The sequence below is a fragment of the Ambystoma mexicanum genome, chromosome 3q, assembly GCF_040938575.1.
Source record: "Ambystoma mexicanum isolate Mex_15411 chromosome 3q, UKY_AmexF1_1, whole genome shotgun sequence".
Taxonomy (NCBI): Eukaryota; Metazoa; Chordata; class Amphibia; order Caudata; family Ambystomatidae; genus Ambystoma; species Ambystoma mexicanum.
In genome coordinates, this window is record NC_090926.1 from 391,719,041 (window position 1) to 391,739,766 (window position 20,726).

The window sequence follows — 20,726 nt, forward strand, 5'->3', positions numbered from 1 at the left end:
CAAGCTTGTCTCTCTGGCCCCAACTGACTGGAAAAAACGAGGGGAAAAGGTGCAATCTGGGGGTCATGGCTGATTCCATAATTGCACTGGGACTCAAACAGCACACCTTCTCGAGGTGCTGTGAGGTGACCACCGGCCCCTGCATAGCAAGCAAACCTGTATCAGCATCTCACCAGCAACTGAATGTGTCGCCTGCAAGGTACACATAGGAGGCTGCAGTAGGTGCATTAACCCATTGGGCTGTCGACCCTCCTTCCTCTGAGAGCAGGAAACTGCATTTCCATGTTGACTTACTTTGGCACATTAGATCAATCTTTCACCCCAATTCAGAGGATGTTTTGCTTCACGGAGAGATGATAATCATTGTGAGGTGTGAGCCACTAATAGCTAAGCAGGTCAGTTAAATCTTTGACCTTGTCATTGGGGTGTATTGTTATGCGCAGGGCAGCAGTCTTATGCCCTCTGCTACTGTACGCTTTCGTATTGGTGCTTGTTCATGATTCTAAAATGTAAACAGTCTGCTCTCAAAAGTGAAAGATTTGAAAGACTCTTGCTGTAACAAGCCTTTCCCACTCTTTGCCCTGGCGGTGAGAGAGCTGCTTTCTGCCTTTAACTTCCCCAATTGTGGAGTGGCTGGCTCCACCACTGACAACCAGTGCCTAATCCTGGAGGAAAACGGACAGAGGTCTGCGCCCTGCATCCTCCATGCGTCCCTAACGCTCCCAAACGCGACCACAGCCCATACGGGCACAGCCCTATGTCCTATGCAGCCCCTCTGGTGAAGCCACCCACACAACTTAGGGTTAGGATCTGTGCTCTTCCACGTAGGCCTGGCCACCTAGGCCCCAGAAAGTGTCACAGCCTGCTTTATAAACCTTAGTGACGGTGGCCTAGGTGAAGATGATGTTGATGGAATACTGATGCCTTTTGCCTCCCAGAAGCCACCTGGGAGCATAGTAAAATGAAGGGGTGTTCCTGCTCTGCTGCCCTGTGTTTGCCCTCTGCCTAAGTGACATTCATTCTGGGCTCTCCAGGCAAATGTATCCATCTGGGAGAGAGCTAGGAATAGGACGTCTCTTTCTGCAGGCACAGTGGGGAAGACTCAGAGAGCTACATGCCTGAGACATCTTTGCTTGTCCCTCGCTCATTGTTCTGTTCCCTAACTTCGAACTCTCTGCCAGGCCAGGCCCTGTTTCTTTTACTGCCAACCCCCCTGACCCCTCATCTTTCACCTACTTCCCGCTCTATTATGCCTTCTCCTTTTTTACTCTCTTCTATGGCCCTTTGAAAAGGAATGCAGGCCTAGCTAAGCCTCGTGAAGGAAATCTACCAACAAAAGATGCATGGGAGGTGCTGTGAGACGAGTAAGAAGGGATGAAGGGGTGATGGGTTGTTGAGTTGGGAAGCACCAGAGGCGTAGCCAGGATTTTCTAGCAAATGGGGTCTGAAGCTAATGTAGTTGGGCCCACTGCAATGACAAAAAATCTCTTTAAATGCCCACACAGAGCTGCTGAGTGGGCATTTACAGATTTTGGGTGGGCCTTTCCCCTCAGGCCCTACCATGCCTACGCCTCTGCACTCTCACCCCCAGGGCAAAGAGTAGGAAAGGCTTGCTACAGCAAGAGTATTTCAAATCTTTCACTTTTGGGAGCAGAGTGTTTACATTTAAAAATCATGAACAAGCAGCATTAAGAAACCATACAGTAGCAGAGGACAGAGGACTGCCCTGCGCATGTCAATACACCCCAATGACAAAAGCAAAGATTTAACTGACCTGCTTAGCTATTAGCGGCTCACATCTCACAATGATTATCATCTCTCTGTGAAGCAAAACATCCTCTGACTTGGGGTGAAACAGAGATCTAATGTGCCAATGGAAAGCAACATGGAAATTTAGTTTCCTGCTCTCAGAGGAAGGAGGGTCGACAGCTCAATGGGTTAATGCACCTACTGCAGCCTCCTATGTGTAGCCTGCAGGCGACACATTCAGTTGCCGGTGAGATGCTGATACAGGTTTGCTTGCTATGCAGGGGCCGGTGGTCACATCACAGCACCTCGAGAAGGTGTCCTGTTTGAGTCCTAGTGCAATTATGGTATCAACCATGACCCGTAGATTACACCTTTTACACCTGTTTTTTCCAGTCAGTTGGGGCCAGAGAGACAAGCTTGTGTATGGGTGTTACCAAGGCCAGAGTGCCGAAAACAGAGGCACAATTGTTAGTGGGAACGCAGGTATTGAAGGGGCATTAGCTGTTGGCTGATCGCGCAGGGCAATCCATCCCCATTTTCAATAAAAACAATTTTTTTTAAATTAAAAAAATTACCCAAGAGACACCGGACATTGGATTAGAACTCAGGTCTCCAACATTGCAAGACAAAGCACTTACCACTTGAGCCACTGGTGGCTGTGCTTCTGAGAGCTGCATTTGGGCGTACATATCTTTCTTCTGCATGCCCCTGTGAGCATGCCCATGTGAGCATGCCCATTTGCATTGTCAAACATGTTCACTGCAGAAAATGAGGATAGAACATCTGGCCCCCGCTCCTCCAAATATCAGCTAACTGCAGTCGTCTCGAGGTTAAGTGCTTGCGTTACAGCGTTGGGGGCATGGGTTTAAGTCCTGCTTTCGGCACATAAACGGAATAGTTGCGTAATCTCCTTGTACAGTTGTGGGTACCCACACTCCTTCTAAAAGGTTCAGTGGTTATGAAAAGAGGTCCTTGGAAAAGGGAGGGTGGAAGAAAGCAGAGAGGCAGGACTGAGGAAGCGCAGGGTAAATAAAGGAGGAGGTGGGGCAGGCTAAAGGGAGTGGTAGGGCTGGATGAATGGGTCCCTGTGGAGAGGGGGCGGGTCTGGGTGAGTGGGGGTAGGACTAGAAGGATATGGTGCAGGTTCCCTGGTAAAAGGAGGGTTGAAGAAATCAGAGGTGGGACTGTGGTGGTGAGAAAGTGTGGCAGTTGGGGTCCATTCCACACCCTCTCCGCTGGGCCTCCTTTCCCCACATTAGGACCCTCCTTTACACACCCATTCCTCCACAATTCTGGGCCCTCTTCCCCCCATGACACCGTTCCCAGGGCCGACTTATTCGCTGTCTCCCCAGGGCCCACTTTATGCCCTCTAGACCTACCCCCTCCTCCTCTTCTCCACAAGGACCCATTCATCCAGCCCTACCTCCCCCTACTTTATATACCGGTCACTTCCTCGCCTCCACATCCCGCTTCTCTGCTTTCTTCCACCCTCCCTTTACCAGGGAACTCATTACATAGCCACTGAACCTTTTAGGAGTGTGGGTACCCACCACTGTACAAGGAGATTACCCAACTATTCTGTTTATGTGCCGAAAGCAGTACTCGAACCCAGGCCCCCCCAGCGCTGTAACGCAAGCAGTTAACCTCTAGGCCACTGCAGTTAGCTGGTATTTGGTGGAGCGGGGGAGAGGGGACAGATGTTCTATCCTCCTTGGTTTCAGTGAACATGTTTCACAATGCAAATGGGTATGCTCACAGGGGCATGCAGGAGAAAGATATATACGCCCAAAAGCGACCTTCCGCAGCATGGCAATCAGTGGCTCAAGCTGTAAATCCTTGGTCTTGCAATGCTGGAGACCTGAGTTCTAATCCAATGTCCGGTATCTCTTGGGCATTTTTTTTTTCATTTAAAAAAAATGTTTTTATTGAAAATTGGGATGCATTGCCCTACCCGATCAGCCAACAGCTAACGCCCCTTCAATACATGTGTTCCCACTAACAGTTGTGCCTTTGTATTCTGCACTCTGGCCTTAGTAACACTCATACACAAGCTTGTCTCTCTGGCCCCAACTGACTGGAAAAAACGAGGGGAAAAGGTGTAATCTGGGGGTCATGGCTGATTCCATAATTGCACTGGGACTCAAACAGCACACCTTCTCGAGGTGCTGTGAGGTGACCACCGGCCCCTGCATAGCAAGCAAACCTGTATCAGCATCTCACCAGCAACTGAATGTGTCGCCTGCAAGGTACACATAGGAGGCTGCAGTAGGTGCATTAACCCATTGGGCTGTCGACCCTCCTTCCTCTGAGAGCAGGAAACTGCATTTCCATGTTGACTTACTTTGGCACATTAGATCTATCTTTCACCCCAATTCAGAGGATGTTTTGCTTCACGGAGAGATGATAATCATTGTGAGGTGTGAGCCACTAATAGCTAAGCAGGTCAGTTAAATCTTTGACCTTGTCATTGGGGTGTATTGTTATGCGCAGGGCAGCAGTCTTATGCCCTCTGCTACTGTACGCTTTCGTATTGGTGCTTGTTCATGATTCTAAAATGTAAACAGTCTGCTCTCAAAAGTGAAAGATTTGAAAGACTCTTGCTGTAACAAGCCTTTCCCACTCTTTGCCCTGGCGGTGAGAGAGCTGCTTTCTGCCTTTAACTTCCCCAATTGTGGAGTGGCTGGCTCCACCACTGACAACCAGTGCCTAATCCTGGAGGAAAACGGACAGAGGTCTGCGCCCTGCATCCTCCATGCGTCCCTAACGCTCCCAAACGCGACCACAGCCCATACGGGCACAGCCCTATATCCTATGCAGCCCCTCTGGTGAAGCCACCCACACAACTTAGGGTTAGGATCTGTGCTCTTCCACGTAGGCCTGGCCACCTAGGCCCCAGAAAGTGTCACAGCCTGCTTTATAAACCTTAGTGACGGTGGCCTAGGTGAAGATGATGTTGATGGAATACTGATGCCTTTTGCCTCCCAGAAGCCACCTGGGAGCATAGTAAAATGAAGGGGTGTTCCTGCTCTGCTGCCCTGTGTTTGCCCTCTGCCTAAGTGACATTCATTCTGGGCTCTCCAGGCAAATGTATCCATCTGGGAGAGAGCTAGGAATAGGACGTCTCTTTCTGCAGGCACAGTGGGGAAGACTCAGAGAGCTACATGCCTGAGACATCTTTCCTTGTCCCTCGCTCATTGTTCTGTTCCCTAACTTTGAACTCTCTGCCAGGCCAGGCCCTGTTTCTTTTACTGCCAACCCCCCTGACCCCTCGTCTTTCACCTACTTCCCGCTCTATTATGCCTTCTCCTTTTTTACTCTCTTCTATGGCCCTTTGAAAAGGAATGCAGGCCTAGCTAAGCCTCGTGAAGGAAATCTACCAACAAAAGATGCATGGGAGGTGCTGTGAGACGAGTAAGAAGGGATGAAGGGGTGATGGGTTGTTGAGCTGGGAAGCACCAGAGGCGTAGCCAGGATTTTCTAGCAAATGGGGTCTGAAGCTAATGTAGTTGGGCCCACTGCAATGACAAAAATCTCTTTAAATGCCCACACAGAGCTGCTGAGTGGGCATTTACAGATTTTGGGTGGGCCTTTCCCCTCAGGCCCTACCCTGCCTACGCCTCTGCACTCTCACCCCCAGGGCAAAGAGTAGGAAAGGCTTGCTACAGCAAGAGTCTTTCAAATCTTTCACTTTTGGGAGCAGAGTGTTTACATTTAAAAATCATGAACAAGCAGCATTAAGAAACCATACAGTAGCAGTGGACAGAGGACTGCCCTGCGCATGTCAATACACCCCAATGACAAAAGCAAAGATTTAACTGACCTGCTTAGCTATTAGCGGCTCACACCTCACAATGATTATCATCTCTCTGTGAAGCAAAACATCCTCTGACTTGGGGTGAAACAGAGATCTAATGTGCCAATGGAAGGCAACATGGAAATTTAGTTTCCTGCTCTCAGAGGAAGGAGGGTCGACAGCTCAATGGGTTAATGCACCTACTGCAGCCTCCTATGTGTAGCCTGCAGGCGACACATTCAGTTGCCGGTGAGATGCTGATACAGGTTTGCTTGCTATGCAGGGGCCGGTGGTCACATCACAGCACCTCGAGAAGGTGTCCTGTTTGAGTCCTAGTGCAATTATGGTATCAACCATGACCCGTAGATTACACCTTTTACACCCGTTTTTTCCAGTCAGTTGGGGCCAGAGAGACAAGCTTGTGTATGGGTTTTACCAAGGCCAGAGTGCCGAAAACAGAGGCACGATTGTTAGTGGGAACGCAGGTATTGAAGGGGCATTAGCTGTTGGCTGATCGCGCAGGGCAATCCATCCCCATTTTCAATAAAAACATTTTTTTTAAATTAAAAAAATTACCCAAGAGACACCGGACATTGGATTAGAACTCAGGTCTCCAACATTGCAAGACAAAGCACTTACCACTTGAGGCTGTGCTTCTGAGAGTTGGATTTGGGCGTACATATCTTTCTTCTGCATGCCCCTGTGAGCATGCCCATGTGAGCATGCCCATTTGCATTGTCAAACATGTTCACTGCAGAAAATGAGGATAGAACATCTGGCCCCCGCTCCTCCAAATATCAGCTAACTGCAGTCGTCTCGAGGTTAAGTGCTTGCGTTACAGCGTTGGGGGCATGGGTTTAAGTCCTGCTTTCGGCACATAAACGGAATAGTTGCGTAATCTCCTTGTACAGTTGTGGGTACCCACACTCCTTCTAAAAGGTTCAGTGGTTATGAAAAGAGGTCCTTGGAAAAGGGAGGGTGGAAGAAAGCAGAGAGGCAGGACTGAGGAAGCGCAGGGTAAATAAAGGAGGAGGTGGGGCAGGCTAAAGGGAGTGGTAGGGCTGGATGAATGGGTCCCTGTGGAGAGGGGGCGGGTCTGGGTGAGTGGGGGTAGGACTAGAAGGATATGGTGCAGGTTCCCTGGTAAAAGGAGGGTTGAAGAAATCAGAGGTGGGACTGTGGTGGTGAGAAAGTGTGGCAGTTGGGGTCCATTCCACACCCTCTCCGCTGGGCCTCCTTTCCCCACATTAGGACCCTCCTTTACACACCCATTCCTCCACAATTCTGGGCCCTCTTCCCCCCATGACACCGTTCCCAGGGCCGACTTATTCGCTGTCTCCCCAGGGCCCACTTTATGCCCTCTAGACCTACCCCCTCCTCCTCTTCTCCACAGGGACCCATTCATCCAGCCCTACCTCCCCCTACTTTATTTACCGGTCACTTCCTCGCCTCCACATCCCGCTTCTCTGCTTTCTTCCACCCTCCCTTTACCAGGGAACTCATTACATTACATAGCCACTGAACCTTTTAGGAGTGTGGGTACCCACCACTGTACAAGGAGATTACCCAACTATTCTGTTTATGTGCCGAAAGCAGTACTCGAACCCAGGCCCCCCCAGCGCTGTAACGCAAGCACTTCACCTCTAGGCCACTGCAGTTAGCTGGTATTTGGTGGAGCGGGGGAGAGGGGACAGATGTTCTATCCTCCTTGGTTTCAGTGAACATGTTTCACAATGCAAATGGGTATGCTCACAGGGGCATGCAGGAAAAAGATATATACGCCCAAAAGCGACCATCGGAAGCATGGCAATCAGTGGCTCGAGCTGTAAATCCTTGGTCTTGCAATGCTGGAGACCTGAGTTCTAATCCAATGTCCGGTATCTCTTGGGCATTTTTTTTTTCATTTAAAAAAAAATGTTTTTATTGAAAATTGGGATGCATTGCCCTACCCGATCAGCCAACAGCTAACGCCCCTTCAATACATGTGTTCCCACTAACAGTTGTGCCTTTGTATTCTGCACTCTGGCCTTAGTAACACCCATACACAAGCTTGTCTCTCTGGCCCCAACTGACTGGAAAAAACGAGGGGAAAAGGTGTAATCTGGGGGTCATGGCTGATTCCATAATTGCACTGGGACTCAAACAGCACACCTTCTCGAGGTGCTGTGAGGTGACCACCGGCCCCTGCATAGCAAGCAAACCTGTATCAGCATCTCAACAGCAACTGAATGTGTCGCCTGCAAGGTACACATAGGAGGCTGCAGTAGGTGCATTAACCCATTGGGCTGTCGACCCTCCTTCCTCTGAGAGCAGGAAACTGCATTTCCATGTTGACTTACTTTGGCACATTAGATCTATCTTTCACCCCAATTCAGAGGATGTTTTGCTTCACGGAGAGATGATAATCATTGTGAGGTGTGAGCCACTAATAGCTAAGCAGGTCAGTTAAATCTTTGACCTTGTCATTGGGGTGTATTGTTATGCGCAGGGCAGCAGTCTTAGGCCCTCTGCTACTGTACGCTTTCGTATTGGTGCTTGTTCATGATTCTAAAATGTAAACAGTCTGCTCTCAAAAGTGAAAGATTTGAAAGACTCTTGCTGTAACAAGCCTTTCCCACTCTTTGCCCTGGCGGTGAGAGAGCTGCTTTCTGCCTTTAACTTCCCCAATTGTGGAGTGGCTGGCTCCACCACTGACAACCAGTGCCTAATCCTGGAGGAAAACGGACAGAGGTCTGCGCCCTGCATCCTCCATGCGTCCCTAACGCTCCCTAACGCGACCACAGCCCATACGGGCACAGCCCTATGTCCTATGAAGCCCCTCTGGTGAAGCCACCCACACAACTTAGGGTTAGGATCTGTGCTCTTCCACGTAGGCCTGGCCACCTAGGCCCCAGAAAGTGTCACAGCCTGCTTTATAAACCTTAGTGACGGTGGCCTAGGTGAAGATGATGTTGATGGAATACTGATGCCTTTTGCCTCCCAGAAGCCACCTGGAAGCATAGTAAAATGAAGGGGTGTTCCTGCTCTGCTGCCCTGTGTTTGCCCTCTGCCTAAGTGACATTCATTCTGGGCTCTCCAGGCAAATGTATCCATCTGGGAGAGAGCTAGGAATAGGACGTCTCTTTCTGCAGGCAAAGTGGGGAAGACTCAGAGAGCTACATGCCTGAGACATCTTTCCTTGTCCCTCGCTCATTGTTCTGTTCCCTAACTTCTAACTCTCTGCCAGGCCAGGCCCTGTTTCTTTTACTGCCAACCCCCCTGACCCCTCGTCTTTCACCTACTTCCCGCTCTATTATGCCTTCTCCTTTTTTACTCTCTTCTATGGCCCTTTGAAAAGGTATGCAGGCCTAGCTAAGCCTCGTGAAGGAAATCTACCAACAAAAGATGCATGGGAGGTGCTGTGAGACGAGTAAGAAGGGATGAAGGGGTGATGGGTTGTTGAGTTGGGAAGCACCAGAGGCGTAGCCAGGATTCTCTAGCAAATGGGGTCTGAAGCTAATGTAGTTGGGCCCACTGCAATGACAAAAATCTCTTTAAATGACCACACAGAGCTGCTGAGTGGGCATTTACAGATTTTGGGTGGGCCTTTCCCCTCAGGCCCTACCCTGCCTACGCCTCTGCACTCTCACCCCCAGGGCAAAGAGTAGGAAAGGCTTGCTACAGCAAGAGTCTTTCAAATCTTTCACTTTTGGGAGCAGAGTGTTTACATTTAAAAATCATGAACAAGCAGCATTAAGAAACCATACAGTAGCAGAGGACAGAGGACTGCCCTGCGCATGTCAATACACCCCAATGACAAAAGCAAAGATTTAACTGACCTGCTTAGCTATTAGCGGCTCACACCTCACAATGATTATCATCTCTCTGTGAAGCAAAACATCCTCTGACTTGGGGTGAAACAGAGATCTAATGTGCCAATGGAAAGCAACATGGAAATTTAGTTTCCTGCTCTCAGAGGAAGGAGGGTCGACAGCTCAATGGGTTAATGCACCTACTGCAGCCTCCTATGTGTAGCCTGCAGGCGACACATTCAGTTGCCGGTGAGATGCTGATACAGGTTTGCTTGCTATGCAGGGGCCGGTGGTCACATCACAGCACCTCGAGAAGGTGTCCTGTTTGAGTCCTAGTGCAATTATGGTATCAACCATGACCCGTAGATTACACCTTTTACACCCGTTTTTTCCAGTCAGTTGGGGCCAGAGAGACAAGCTTGTGTATGGGTGTTACCAAGGCCAGAGTGCCGAAAACAGAGGCACAATTGTTAGTGGGAACGCAGGTATTGAAGGGGCATTAGCTGTTGGCTGATCGCGCAGGGCAATCCATCCCCATTTTCAATAAAAACAATTTTTTTTTAAATTAAAAAAATTACCCAAGAGACACCGGACATTGGATTAGAACTCAGGTCTCCAACATTGCAAGACAAAGCACTTACCACTTGAGCCACTGGTGGCTGTGCTTCTGAGAGCTGCATTTGGGCGTACATATCTTTCTTCTGCATGCCCCTGTGAGCATGCCCATGTGAGCATGCCCATTTCCATTGTCAAACATGTTCACTGCAGAAAATGAGGATAGAACATCTGGCCCCCGCTCCTCCAAATATCAGCTAACTGCAGTCGTCTCGAGGTTAAGTGCTTGCGTTACAGCGTTGGGGGCATGGGTTTAAGTCCTGCTTTCGGCACATAAACGGAATAGTTGCGTAATCTCCTTGTACAGTTGTGGGTACCCACACTCCTTCTAAAAGGTTCAGTGGTTATGAAAAGAGGTCCTTGGAAAAGGGAGGGTGGAAGAAAGCAGAGAGGCAGGACTGAGGAAGCGCAGGGTAAATAAAGGAGGAGGTGGGGCAGGCTAATGGGAGTGGTAGGGCTGGATGAATGGGTCCCTGTGGAGAGGGGGCGGGTCTGGGTGAGTGGGGGTAGGACTAGAAGGATATGGTGCAGGTTCCCTGGTAAAAGGAGGGTTGAAGAAATCAGAGGTGGGACTGTGGTGGTGAGAAAGTGTGGCAGTTGGGGTCCATTCCACACCCTCTCCGCTGGGCCTCCTTTCCCCACATTAGGACCCTCCTTTACACACCCATTCCTCCACAATTCTGATCCCTCTTCCCCCCATGACACCGTTCCCAGGGCCGACTTATTCGCTGTCTCCCCAGGGCCCACTTTATGCCCTCTAGACCTACCCCCTCCTCCTCTTCTCCACAGGGACCCATTCATCCAGCCCTACCTCCCCCTACTTTATTTACCGGTCACTTCCTCGCCTCCACATCCCGCTTCTCTGCTTTCTTCCACCCTCCCTTTACCAGGGAACTCATTACATTACATAGCCACTGAACCTTTTAGGAGTGTGGGTACCCACCACTGTACAAGGAGATTACCCAACTATTCTGTTTATGTGCCGAAAGCAGTACTCGAACCCAGGCCCCCCAGCGCTGTAACGCAAGCACTTAACCTCTAGGCCACTGCAGTTAGCTGGTATTTGGTGGAGCGGGGGAGAGGGGACAGATGTTCTATCCTCCTTGGTTTCAGTGAACATGTTTCACAATGCAAATGGGTATGCTCACAGGGGCATGCAGGAGAAAGATATATACGCCCAAAAGAGACCCTCGGAAGCATGGCAATCAGTGGCTCGAGCTGTAAATCCTTGGTCTTGCAATGCTGGAGACCTGAGTTCTAATCCAATGTCCGGTATCTCTTGGGCATTTTTTTTTTCATTTAAAAAAAATGTTTTTATTGAAAATTGGGATGCATTGCCCTACCCGATCAGCCAACAGCTAACGCCCCTTCAATACATGTGTTCCCACTAACAGTTGTGCCTTTGTATTCTGCACTCTGGCCTTAGTAACACCCATACACAAGCTTGTCTCTCTGGCCCCAACTGACTGGAAAAAACGAGGGGAAAAGGTGCAATCTGGGGGTCATGGCTGATTCCATAATTGCACTGGGACTCAAACAGCACACCTTCTCGAGGTGCTGTGAGGTGACCACCGGCCCCTGCATAGCAAGCAAACCTGTATCAGCATCTCACCAGCAACTGAATGTGTCGCCTGCAAGGTACACATAGGAGGCTGCAGTAGGTGCATTAACCCATTGGGCTGTCGACCCTCCTTCCTCTGAGAGCAGGAAACTGCATTTCCATGTTGACTTACTTTGGCACATTAGATCAATCTTTCACCCCAATTCAGAGGATGTTTTGCTTCACGGAGAGATGATAATCATTGTGAGGTGTGAGCCACTAATAGCTAAGCAGGTCAGTTAAATCTTTGACCTTGTCATTGGGGTGTATTGTTATGCGCAGGGCAGCAGTCTTATGCCCTCTGCTACTGTACGCTTTCGTATTGGTGCTTGTTCATGATTCTAAAATGTAAACAGTCTGCTCTCAAAAGTGAAAGATTTGAAAGACTCTTGCTGTAACAAGCCTTTCCCACTCTTTGCCCTGGCGGTGAGAGAGCTGCTTTCTGCCTTTAACTTCCCCAATTGTGGAGTGGCTGGCTCCACCACTGACAACCAGTGCCTAATCCTGGAGGAAAACGGACAGAGGTCTGCGCCCTGCATCCTCCATGCGTCCCTAACGCTCCCAAACGCGACCACAGCCCATACGGGCACAGCCCTATGTCCTATGCAGCCCCTCTGGTGAAGCCACCCACACAACTTAGGGTTAGGATCTGTGCTCTTCCACGTAGGCCTGGCCACCTAGGCCCCAGAAAGTGTCACAGCCTGCTTTATAAACCTTAGTGACGGTGGCCTAGGTGAAGATGATGTTGATGGAATACTGATGCCTTTTGCCTCCCAGAAGCCACCTGGGAGCATAGTAAAATGAAGGGGTGTTCCTGCTCTGCTGCCCTGTGTTTGCCCTCTGCCTAAGTGACATTCATTCTGGGCTCTCCAGGCAAATGTATCCATCTGGGAGAGAGCTAGGAATAGGACGTCTCTTTCTGCAGGCACAGTGGGGAAGACTCAGAGAGCTACATGCCTGAGACATCTTTGCTTGTCCCTCGCTCATTGTTCTGTTCCCTAACTTCGAACTCTCTGCCAGGCCAGGCCCTGTTTCTTTTACTGCCAACCCCCCTGACCCCTCATCTTTCACCTACTTCCCGCTCTATTATGCCTTCTCCTTTTTTACTCTCTTCTATGGCCCTTTGAAAAGGAATGCAGGCCTAGCTAAGCCTCGTGAAGGAAATCTACCAACAAAAGATGCATGGGAGGTGCTGTGAGACGAGTAAGAAGGGATGAAGGGGTGATGGGTTGTTGAGTTGGGAAGCACCAGAGGCGTAGCCAGGATTTTCTAGCAAATGGGGTCTGAAGCTAATGTAGTTGGGCCCACTGCAATGACAAAAAATCTCTTTAAATGCCCACACAGAGCTGCTGAGTGGGCATTTACAGATTTTGGGTGGGCCTTTCCCCTCAGGCCCTACCATGCCTACGCCTCTGCACTCTCACCCCCAGGGCAAAGAGTAGGAAAGGCTTGCTACAGCAAGAGTATTTCAAATCTTTCACTTTTGGGAGCAGAGTGTTTACATTTAAAAATCATGAACAAGCAGCATTAAGAAACCATACAGTAGCAGAGGACAGAGGACTGCCCTGCGCATGTCAATACACCCCAATGACAAAAGCAAAGATTTAACTGACCTGCTTAGCTATTAGCGGCTCACATCTCACAATGATTATCATCTCTCTGTGAAGCAAAACATCCTCTGACTTGGGGTGAAACAGAGATCTAATGTGCCAATGGAAAGCAACATGGAAATTTAGTTTCCTGCTCTCAGAGGAAGGAGGGTCGACAGCTCAATGGGTTAATGCACCTACTGCAGCCTCCTATGTGTAGCCTGCAGGCGACACATTCAGTTGCCGGTGAGATGCTGATACAGGTTTGCTTGCTATGCAGGGGCCGGTGGTCACATCACAGCACCTCGAGAAGGTGTCCTGTTTGAGTCCTAGTGCAATTATGGTATCAACCATGACCCGTAGATTACACCTTTTACACCTGTTTTTTCCAGTCAGTTGGGGCCAGAGAGACAAGCTTGTGTATGGGTGTTACCAAGGCCAGAGTGCCGAAAACAGAGGCACAATTGTTAGTGGGAACGCAGGTATTGAAGGGGCATTAGCTGTTGGCTGATCGCGCAGGGCAATCCATCCCCATTTTCAATAAAAACAATTTTTTTTAAATTAAAAAAATTACCCAAGAGACACCGGACATTGGATTAGAACTCAGGTCTCCAACATTGCAAGACAAAGCACTTACCACTTGAGCCACTGGTGGCTGTGCTTCTGAGAGCTGCATTTGGGCGTACATATCTTTCTTCTGCATGCCCCTGTGAGCATGCCCATGTGAGCATGCCCATTTGCATTGTCAAACATGTTCACTGCAGAAAATGAGGATAGAACATCTGGCCCCCGCTCCTCCAAATATCAGCTAACTGCAGTCGTCTCGAGGTTAAGTGCTTGCGTTACAGCGTTGGGGGCATGGGTTTAAGTCCTGCTTTCGGCACATAAACGGAATAGTTGCGTAATCTCCTTGTACAGTTGTGGGTACCCACACTCCTTCTAAAAGGTTCAGTGGTTATGAAAAGAGGTCCTTGGAAAAGGGAGGGTGGAAGAAAGCAGAGAGGCAGGACTGAGGAAGCGCAGGGTAAATAAAGGAGGAGGTGGGGCAGGCTAAAGGGAGTGGTAGGGCTGGATGAATGGGTCCCTGTGGAGAGGGGGCGGGTCTGGGTGAGTGGGGGTAGGACTAGAAGGATATGGTGCAGGTTCCCTGGTAAAAGGAGGGTTGAAGAAATCAGAGGTGGGACTGTGGTGGTGAGAAAGTGTGGCAGTTGGGGTCCATTCCACACCCTCTCCGCTGGGCCTCCTTTCCCCACATTAGGACCCTCCTTTACACACCCATTCCTCCACAATTCTGGGCCCTCTTCCCCCCATGACACCGTTCCCAGGGCCGACTTATTCGCTGTCTCCCCAGGGCCCACTTTATGCCCTCTAGACCTACCCCCTCCTCCTCTTCTCCACAAGGACCCATTCATCCAGCCCTACCTCCCCCTACTTTATATACCGGTCACTTCCTCGCCTCCACATCCCGCTTCTCTGCTTTCTTCCACCCTCCCTTTACCAGGGAACTCATTACATAGCCACTGAACCTTTTAGGAGTGTGGGTACCCACCACTGTACAAGGAGATTACCCAACTATTCTGTTTATGTGCCGAAAGCAGTACTCGAACCCAGGCCCCCCCAGCGCTGTAACGCAAGCAGTTAACCTCTAGGCCACTGCAGTTAGCTGGTATTTGGTGGAGCGGGGGAGAGGGGACAGATGTTCTATCCTCCTTGGTTTCAGTGAACATGTTTCACAATGCAAATGGGTATGCTCACAGGGGCATGCAGGAGAAAGATATATACGCCCAAAAGCGACCTTCCGCAGCATGGCAATCAGTGGCTCAAGCTGTAAATCCTTGGTCTTGCAATGCTGGAGACCTGAGTTCTAATCCAATGTCCGGTATCTCTTGGGCATTTTTTTTTTCATTTAAAAAAAATGTTTTTATTGAAAATTGGGATGCATTGCCCTACCCGATCAGCCAACAGCTAACGCCCCTTCAATACATGTGTTCCCACTAACAGTTGTGCCTTTGTATTCTGCACTCTGGCCTTAGTAACACTCATACACAAGCTTGTCTCTCTGGCCCCAACTGACTGGAAAAAACGAGGGGAAAAGGTGTAATCTGGGGGTCATGGCTGATTCCATAATTGCACTGGGACTCAAACAGCACACCTTCTCGAGGTGCTGTGAGGTGACCACCGGCCCCTGCATAGCAAGCAAACCTGTATCAGCATCTCACCAGCAACTGAATGTGTCGCCTGCAAGGTACACATAGGAGGCTGCAGTAGGTGCATTAACCCATTGGGCTGTCGACCCTCCTTCCTCTGAGAGCAGGAAACTGCATTTCCATGTTGACTTACTTTGGCACATTAGATCTATCTTTCACCCCAATTCAGAGGATGTTTTGCTTCACGGAGAGATGATAATCATTGTGAGGTGTGAGCCACTAATAGCTAAGCAGGTCAGTTAAATCTTTGACCTTGTCATTGGGGTGTATTGTTATGCGCAGGGCAGCAGTCTTATGCCCTCTGCTACTGTACGCTTTCGTATTGGTGCTTGTTCATGATTCTAAAATGTAAACAGTCTGCTCTCAAAAGTGAAAGATTTGAAAGACTCTTGCTGTAACAAGCCTTTCCCACTCTTTGCCCTGGCGGTGAGAGAGCTGCTTTCTGCCTTTAACTTCCCCAATTGTGGAGTGGCTGGCTCCACCACTGACAACCAGTGCCTAATCCTGGAGGAAAACGGACAGAGGTCTGCGCCCTGCATCCTCCATGCGTCCCTAACGCTCCCAAACGCGACCACAGCCCATACGGGCACAGCCCTATATCCTATGCAGCCCCTCTGGTGAAGCCACCCACACAACTTAGGGTTAGGATCTGTGCTCTTCCACGTAGGCCTGGCCACCTAGGCCCCAGAAAGTGTCACAGCCTGCTTTATAAACCTTAGTGACGGTGGCCTAGGTGAAGATGATGTTGATGGAATACTGATGCCTTTTGCCTCCCAGAAGCCACCTGGGAGCATAGTAAAATGAAGGGGTGTTCCTGCTCTGCTGCCCTGTGTTTGCCCTCTGCCTAAGTGACATTCATTCTGGGCTCTCCAGGCAAATGTATCCATCTGGGAGAGAGCTAGGAATAGGACGTCTCTTTCTGCAGGCACAGTGGGGAAGACTCAGAGAGCTACATGCCTGAGACATCTTTCCTTGTCCCTCGCTCATTGTTCTGTTCCCTAACTTTGAACTCTCTGCCAGGCCAGGCCCTGTTTCTTTTACTGCCAACCCCCCTGACCCCTCGTCTTTCACCTACTTCCCGCTCTATTATGCCTTCTCCTTTTTTACTCTCTTCTATGGCCCTTTGAAAAGGAATGCAGGCCTAGCTAAGCCTCGTGAAGGAAATCTACCAACAAAAGATGCATGGGAGGTGCTGTGAGACGAGTAAGAAGGGATGAAGGGGTGATGGGTTGTTGAGCTGGGAAGCACCAGAGGCGTAGCCAGGATTTTCTAGCAAATGGGGTCTGAAGCTAATGTAGTTGGGCCCACTGCAATGACAAAAATCTCTTTAAATGCCCACACAGAGCTGCTGAGTGGGCATTTACAGATTTTGGGTGGGCCTTTCCCCTCAGGCCCTACCCTGCCTACGCCTCTGCACTCTCACCCCCAGGGCAAAGAGTAGGAAAGGCTTGCTACAGCAAGAGTCTTTCAAATCTTTCACTTTTGGGAGCAGAGTGTTTACATTTAAAAATCATGAACAAGCAGCATTAAGAAACCATACAGTAGCAGTGGACAGAGGACTGCCCTGCGCATGTCAATACACCCCAATGACAAAAGCAAAGATTTAACTGACCTGCTTAGCTATTAGCGGCTCACACCTCACAATGATTATCATCTCTCTGTGAAGCAAAACATCCTCTGACTTGGGGTGAAACAGAGATCTAATGTGCCAATGGAAAGCAACATGGAAATTTAATTTCCTGCTCTCAGAGGAAGGAGGGTCGACAGCTCAATGGGTTAATGCACCTACTGCAGCCTCCTATGTGTAGCCTGCAGACGACACATTCAGTTGCCGGTGAGATGCTGATACAGGTTTGCTTGCTATGCAGGGGCCGGTGGTCACATCACAGCACCTCGAGAAGGTGTCCTGTTTGAGTCCTAGTGCAATTATGGTATCAACCATGACCCGTAGATTACACCTTTTACACCCGTTTTTTCCAGTCAGTTGGGGCCAGAGAGACAAGCTTGTGTATGGGTGTTACCAAGGCCAGAGTGCCGAAAACAGAGGCACAATTGTTAGTGGGAACGCAGGTATTGAAGGGGCATTAGCTGTTGGCTGATCGCGCAGGGCAATCCATCCCCATTTTCGATTAAAACATTTTTTTTTTAATTAAAAAAATTACCCAAGAGACACCTGACATTGGATTAGAACTCAGGTCTCCAACATTGCAAGACAAAGCACTTACCACTTGAGCCACTGGAGACTGTGCTTCTGAGAGCTGCATTTGGGCGTACATATCTTTCTTCTGCATGCCCCTGTGAGCATGCCCATGTGAGCATGCCCATTTGCATTGTCAAACATGTTCACTGCAGAAAATGAGGATAGAACATCTGGCCCCCGCTATTCCAAATATCAGCTAACTGCAGTCGTCTCGAGGTTAAGTGCTTGCGTTACAGCGTTGGGGGCATGGGTTTAAGTCCTGCTTTCGGCACATAAACGGAATAGTTGCGTAATCTCCTTGTACAGTTGTGGGTACCCACACTCCTTCTAAAAGGTTCAGTGGTTATAAAAAGAGGTCCTTGGAAAAGGGAGGGTGGAAGAAAGCAGAGAGGCAGGACTGAGGAAGCGCAGGGTAAATAAAGGAGGAGGTGGGGCAGGCTAAAGGGAGTGGTAGGGCTGGATGAATGGGTCCCTGTGGAGAGGGGGCGGGTCTGGGTGAGTGGGGGTAGGACTAGAAGGATATGGTGCAGGTTCCCTGGTAAAAGGAGGGTTGAAGAAATCAGAGGTGGGACTGTGGTGGTGAGAAAGTGTGGCAGTTGGGGTCCATTCCACACCCTCTCCGCTGGGCCTCCTTTCCCCACATTAGGACCCTCCTTTACACACCCATTCCTCCACAATTCTGGGCCCTCTTCCCCCCATGACACCGTTCCCAGGGCCGACTTATTCGCTGTCTCCCCAGGGCCCACTTTATGCCCTCTAGACCTACCCCCTCCTCCTCTTCTCCACAGGGACCCATTCATCCAGCCCTACCTCCCCCTACTTTATATACCGGTCACTTCCTCGCCTCCACATCCCGCTTCTCTGCTTTCTTCCACCCTCCCTTTACCAGGGAACTCATTACATAGCCACTGAACCTTTTAGGAGTGTGGGTACCCACCACTGTACAAGGAGATTACCCAACTATTCTGTTTATGTGCCGAAAGCAGTACTCGAACCCAGGCCCCCCCAGCGCTGTAACGCAAGCAGTTAACCTCTAGGCCACTGCAGTTAGCTGGTATTTGGTGGAGCGGGGGAGAGGGGACAGATGTTCTATCCTCCTTGGTTTCAGTGAACATGTTTCACAATGCAAATGGGTATGCTCACAGGGGCATGCAGGAGAAAGATATATACGCCCAAAAGCGACCTTCGGCAGCATGGCAATCAGTGGCTCAAGCTGTAAATCCTTGGTCTTGCAATGCTGGAGACCTGAGTTCTAATCCAATGTCCGGTATCTCTTGGGCATTTTTTTTTTCATTTAAAAAAAATGTTTTTATTGAAAATTGGGATGCATTGCCCTACCCGATCAGCCAACAGCTAACGCCCCTTCAATACATGTGTTCCCACTAACAGTTGTGCCTTTGTATTCTGCACTCTGGCCTTAGTAACACTCATACACAAGCTTGTCTCTCTGGCCCCAACTGACTGGAAAAAACGAGGGGAAAAGGTGTAATCTGGGGGTCATGGCTGATTCCATAATTGCACTGGGACTCAAACAGCACACCTTCTCGAGGTGCTGTTAGGTGACCACCGGCCCCTGCATAGCAAGCAAACCTGTATCAGCATCTCACCAGCAACTGAATGTGTCGCCTGCAAGGTACACATAGGAGGCTGCAGTAGGTGCATTAACCCATTGGGCTGTCGACCCTCCTTCCTCTGAGAGCAGGAAACTGCATTTCCATGTTGACTTACTTTGGCACATTAGATCTATCTTTCACCCCAATTCAGAGGATGTTTTGCTTCACGGAGAGATGATAATCATTGTGAGGTGTGAGCCACTAATAGCTAAGCAGGTCAGTTAAATCTTTGACCTTGTCATTGGGGTGTATTGTTATGCGCAGGGCAGCAGTCTTATGCCCTCTGCTACTGTACGCTTTCGTATTGGTGCTTGTTCATGATACTAAAATGTAAACAGTCTGCTCTCAAAAGTGAAAGATTTGAAAGACTCTTGCTGTAACAAGCCTTTCCCACTCTTTGCCCTGGCGGTGAGAGAGCTGCTTTCTGCCTTTAACTTCCCCAATTGTGGAGTGGCTGGCTCCACCACTGACAACCAGTGCCTAATCCTGGAGGAAAACGGACAGAGGTCTGCGCCCTGCATCCTCCATGCGTCCCTAACGCTCCCAAACGCGACCACACCCCATACGGGCACAGCCCTATGTCCTATGCAGCCCCTCTGGTGAAGCCACCCACACAACTTAGGGTTAGGATCTGTGCTCTTCCACGTAGGCCTGGCCACCTAGGCCCCAGAAAGTGTCACAGCCTGCTTTATAAACCTTAGTGACGGTGGCCTAGGTGAAGATGTTGTTGATGGAATACTGATGCCTTTTGCCTCCCAGAAGCCACCTGGGAGCATAGTAAAATGAAGGGGTGTTCCTGCTCTGCTGCCCTGTGTTTGCCCTCTGCCTAAGTGACATTCATTCTGGGCTCTCCAGGCAAATGTATCCATCTGGGAGAGAGCTAGGAATAGGACGTCTCTTTCTGCAGGCACAGTGGGGAAGACTCAGAGAGCTACATGCCTGAGACATCTTTCCTTGTCCCTCGCTCATTGTTCTGTTCCCTAACTTCTAACTCTCTGCCAGGCCAGGCCCTGTTTCTTTTACTGCCAACCCCCCTGACCCCTCGTCTTTCACCTACTTCCCGCTCTATTATGCCTTCTCCTTTTTTACTCTCTTCTATGGCCCTTTGAAAAGGAATGCAGGCCTAGCTAAGCCTCGTGAAGGAAATCTACCAACAAAAGATGCATGGGAGGTGCTGTGAGACGAGTAAGAAGGGATGAAGGGGTGATGGGTTGTTGAGTTGGGAAGCACCAGAGGCGTAGCCAGGATTTTCTAGCAAATGGGGTCTGAAGCTAATGTAGTTGGGCCCACTGCAATGACAAAAATCTCTTTAAATGCCCACACAGAGCTGCTGAGTGGGCATTTACAGATTTTGGGTGGGCCTTTCCCCTCAGGCCCTACCCTGCCTACGCCTCTGCACTCTCACCCCCAGGGCAAAGAGTAGGAAAGGCTTACTACAGCAAGAGTCTTTCAAATCTTTCACTTTTGGGAGCAGAGTGTTTACATTTAAAAATCATGAACAAGCAGCATTAAGAAACCATACAGTAGCAGAGGACAGAGGACTGCCCTGCGCATGTCAATACACCCCAA